The sequence below is a fragment of the Opisthorchis viverrini genome (assembly GCF_000715545.1).
Source record: "Opisthorchis viverrini unplaced genomic scaffold opera_v5_101, whole genome shotgun sequence".
Lineage (NCBI taxonomy): Eukaryota > Metazoa > Platyhelminthes > Trematoda > Opisthorchiida > Opisthorchiidae > Opisthorchis > Opisthorchis viverrini.
The window spans coordinates 433377-438509 of NW_008751757.1; the positions used below are offsets into that span (position 1 = coordinate 433377).

Here is a 5133-nt window from a genome sequence, read left to right on the forward strand (position 1 = left end):
GACTCTACATATTGGCTAGACACACCCTCAGATTGTGTGTGTACAAGACATTGATAGAAATGAACAAACACCTGTCGGTGATCATCAGAGAGCTTAGCTCTCCAAACTGTGAGAACAAATTGAACTGTAGGAGTCACTGTGATTTGCGCAAGTCAAGGCTTAAGAGTGGACCACTAAGCTGATGATTTTTTTCGTTCCGTTCAACACCAGTAACTCAACCTTCCGCATAGGTGTCGTTGATTTGTTGACGTGGATTCACGCTACCTCAGAACAGGCTGGTGAGTTAGTCCAATGCAGAAAAAGTCTTGCGCAGCCCCAATCGACTGTGCAGTCAAGACCTTCTCTCCGTCGGTGGGCTCCAAACCTGTCGGAGCGCTCGTGTTGGTTGGGTACATGAAATACCTCGCGGCGATAGAACTATACTAATGCGTGCAACAAAACGCACACTTCTACACGCCCCTCTGGTCGATGGCTTTTGATTCCTTCTAGTGTATTGATCATAGACCGACTGGCTTCCACCTGCACTGCCTCATGTGTATCCAGGAGGCCAGTGGTTAACCTACATCAAGTGTGTCATTAGGCTTTTTCGGTTCAGTGCTCCCACTTGTGACAGGTAATCATCCTAGGAGAGGTCTGAGATTATCCTCCATCTCGACTTCTCGAGAGGAGTCAACTTCAAGGATCACCCAATACCCATATCTCCATCTTGTTCTGTATTGAGGATCGTTATATGCGTGGAATAATTGCGACCGGTGGGTGGGGATGGGGATGGATTCCAGATTGACCAACACTCAGAAAAGCCTGACCAATTTGAATATGGAAAGGTTTTTTTTCAATAGATAAAGAAACGGTTTGTTGACTTCATCGGGCATTTTCTCCTCAACAAACGTCCGATAAACGTTCAGGAATACCCTTTTTCCCGATACAAATTTACGAACTGTAGTGCTCGATGTTTCTTTGATATTATCATCTTCAGCTATCAACCAGCTGGGTCCCCTACTGTTTGGTTGTAACGAATAGACATTCGAGTAAATCGAAGTAAATTGATAATACTGGCGCACGTTGACCGAATTCGAAACGTGCTAACGAAATTCCAACTGACTACTTCAACCAGTTTGTATACAGAACTAAGTTTTCAATGTATAAAATATCGTATACAGCGACCTACACATCGGACGGGTGGGCCAAGTGACACTGCCCACCACTCACAAATAAAAACGAAGGACAAAGTCTCAAGCGTCATCCACTGTCGACCAGTTAAAACATGGACTAGGAGACCAACCAGTAGGGTAGTCCGCCCGAACGACCAATCACAATCAAAGGTCAGCCTTAGTTGGAGGGAAATATATATAAACCCACATCCAGCCATCGACGAAGGGGCACAGACGCTCCGACTGGCTCTGTTGAGTGTTGGTGGCCCCTCATAGTGTGACAATGAGCCATTCGTAGTGAAATCGTCAGTCTCGACGAAAAACATTACACTCGTACACGAATTCGGGATAAAGCAAGCCTGTTAAACCAGACTATTCCGATTTAATCTGTGTAATTATTGCTACCATTAGCTCGCCGTTTTCCAGACTGGAAAGTGCAGATTAGCTTTAGTAGTAGACACTCGCAATCGTGGATATGAGCTCTTCCTTATCAACGGGGAAACGGAAAATTTGGTGAACTGTCTATGCTTTATAGGTCTTTCATTAAGGAAACTACTCACAAGATTGCTGAGAACTCCTCGACAATCCACGATTGGTTTTGTCCTTCTTGGGTCGATATCTCGAATCTTGTACAACCTGAAACGTGAGGCGGCCTGGTGCAGCACATTCAGCTGAAGAATATAATCAACGAGAGATTCACTTGAGTCTCCCGTGAAAACCAAATTGACCTGAAGAAGAGTGTACTTGTCGAAGTCAGTTCAATTTGGGTTCAAGTAGAACACAAGGTTGACGATGGAAACTCGGGGACTTCGCATACTTGATGAGCCCCAAGAAGGGTGAAACCGTTTATGGGCTGTCGAAGAGTTTTCGGCAACCTCGTGAGTAATTTCCTTCATGAAAATATACTGCGATATCTCGAATAGGTCACTGTCGACGAACGATGTTGGTTATGGACCTTCCGTGGAAAGTGGACTCTCTCCAAGCGGGATCCTTCTTAGAAGGGTAGACTCGATGGGTTCTCGGAAGTGTAGTTGATAGTTTTAATCCGATCATTTTAAGTGACAAACTATGCTATAAAAACGACAATGTCTGATTTATAAAACTATATGTACACAAAACCATACCAAGAAAGGCAAAATGCTACGAGTTTGATAACTCGACAATGTCGTGGAGATTTTGTCCTGTAAATGAAAGCCAATCTGTGCTGAAAAGCCGAGAAGCAGTTTCATCCTGACACGTCGCTCTTGCGAGCTGTGTGAGGAGATTTGGGATTTTTGTGGAGATTTCGTCCTGTAAGTGAAGTCAATCTATGCTGAAAAGCCGAGAAGCACTGTACAGCTGTTTCATCCTTATTGGGAATCATCAGGAGTGCGTATCTCAGGAAACTCCGGAGAGTCTCGAACCCGCGACCTCCCGTGGCCGTTCGGTCATGAGTGGCTACTATCTCTGTCTACTATTCACGGCAAATTTTAGTGTTGAATGTGACCGAACAAAGCAAAGCGACAGATTTCAAACTACTAGCCAGGAGGTTGGGGTTCAAGACTCTCCGGAGTTTCGCGAGATCTGCACTGCTGATGATTCCCAATAAGGATGAAACAGCTGCACAGTGTTTCTCGGCTTTTCAGCATAGATTGACTTCACTTACAGGACGAAATCTCCACAAAAATCCCAAATCTCCTCACACTACCAACAAGATAATGTAATGATCCGTTTTAATCATATCAGAGGGCAACTACCATCAGATACCGTCTCTTCAGCAGACCCAGAATTCATCCAGCTACCTCTGTTGCAAAATGATGCGGTCTCTGTAATTTGAAACTTTCAGAAAGCTACAGAACAAAACTCAATGGGTTGTTGATTTATTCCTGTAGATTTGTCGGAAAAGTGTGGGAATGCCAATCGGATAGACTTTAAAACAGCACAGTGTGTACTGATAGTTCTTTGTTTTATCAAACTCCACCCTCACGGAGGTTGTTTCTCCACCAATCCTCCGACAGGTACTGAAAGTCGCATGCATGGTTAACACACCTAAACAACTGTGCTATAGTATTTCTCCATATGAATCAATCTCCTACAAGACTTATTCCATCCGAGGACAATGATATTGGTGACAACAATTTACTTTCCTACACCATCAAGATAACAAACCGTCAGAAGGGGCACAAAACCCAAACTGAGTAAAATTCACTCCATCTCTCCAACCGCAACCCGAGTTTTCTTGCATTTCCCAACACACGAAAGCCAAAAAATCGTGAACGAAACCCAAGAGGAGCCCTAAAAGGGGGAGAAGCAAGCTCCAAGTTGATGATACTCCCTTCTAGCCCATCTGTCGTGAGTGTGAGTCATCCCCACGAACCAACAAACAAGAATTTCAAACGGACATCGAGCACTTATCAAGTCAGCTAGTCTTACCGATCGGTCCCCTTAAAACTTGATCAACCAGGTAACCAACTCACGTGACCCGACGAAGCTCTTGTGTCAACAGTGAAACGATGAAAAAGATGAATTCTTGACCCTAAAAACCGAATTACCTTCAAAAAATAAACATCGTAATGAAGACGCTCCAAAACAATGATCAAAACTCACTGATTAATCTCTAGGTTGAACGGATGTCATGCATTATATATCCTAAAAGATTTGCCTTATACATATTATATTAGATATATTATATGCCATAATATATATGCATGACATGTATTAATATATAGTGTTGTACACTCTCTTAATAAATCGGTTTGGCCTAAGGGGACAAACGGATTCGATGCGCTTTGAGACATGTCATACTGGCGACAGGGATGAGGGATGGTGAAGGTCGAGTTCGGAATGTACTGGCAACCGGAATTACTCACTGGTATGCGTGAAATCTTTCATAGTTGCTATTCTTTTCCATTGTTATATTAGGACCAATGTTACTGGCAAACTACTGTGTTTCGTATGCGAATTTATGGTGCAATGTGTGTCCTTTATGACCTGCTTGACGGAAAAGGACGCTTGTTTTGGACAGTCCTTACAAGTGAGAAACGTCCTGTCATGTACTCACGAATATTGTCTGAAACACGTGGATGTGGATAAAACCAGTGCCCTTGCTCACGGGACACAAACCCTTTCGAAGGCACTACATCACACCTCGGGATTTGGTAAATTTTCGGACGCAGCACGCTCCTTCACGTGAAAATCAGCTATCAGATATTGTTTATCCCTGACCCACTTTGGATCCAACGTCAAGGTCACAGCGTCATTGTAACGGACGAATGATAAATCCGTCCCTGTATTTATTGTTCTTGCGTATGCGGAAGACATTAACTGTACCGATTTCAGTGAGTGTGTCCGAGTACTTGACCGGTCGTTGATTGGCCAAAGTGGTTAGAGCGCGAGTTTACTGGCCGGAAGGTCCTTGGCTCGAACACGATGTCTGTCTCTCGACTTCCCCTGACTAGGATTGGGCAACCTGGCAGTATCCCAGCCCTCGTACAACCTTCGGGTGGCATGGCAGTTAGGCACCAAATGAATGCTACAGCTGAACGATTTATTATTTTACTCTATACACCTAGTGGGATGACGTAGGACTTTGTCTACCGCACATGGCGTAAAATCCATGTATAAGTACAGCGTCTGCCGGTATAGACTTCACTATGAAACCTCAGTTTGCAACAGTTCATTCAACCCATAGTAAACAAAACACAGGAAGTTCTTTCCATGTTCCCATGGCCAACTTTGAGTTCCAATCGATCAGACCGGTCCATCGAGCTATTTTTACAGTATTTTTTTCCACAGGAAATCGTTCAAACCCTAAAATCTCCTCGATGTCTGTGACTGACGTACAGGCGTGTATGAAACGTCGCGTGTTTGCTTGAACCCGTTGTCACGGCAACCGTTAATTTCCATTAACTAGTCTCTCAGTTTCAAACGCGACTTCACTGGATAGGTCAGTTCAATGGGCTATGGCAGTTTTGATAGACAGTATATATATATATATATATAT

The 5133-nt window shown here is 43.8% G+C and overlaps 1 protein-coding gene across 1 annotated transcript in view; it reads left to right on the top strand.

The window, feature by feature from the left end:
• Window positions 1–5133, top strand: part of T265_13762 (hypothetical protein) — a gene marked incomplete at both ends in the record, with an annotated part of 101245 nt that overhangs the window by 809 nt on the left and 95303 nt on the right. The window lies entirely within an intron of this gene.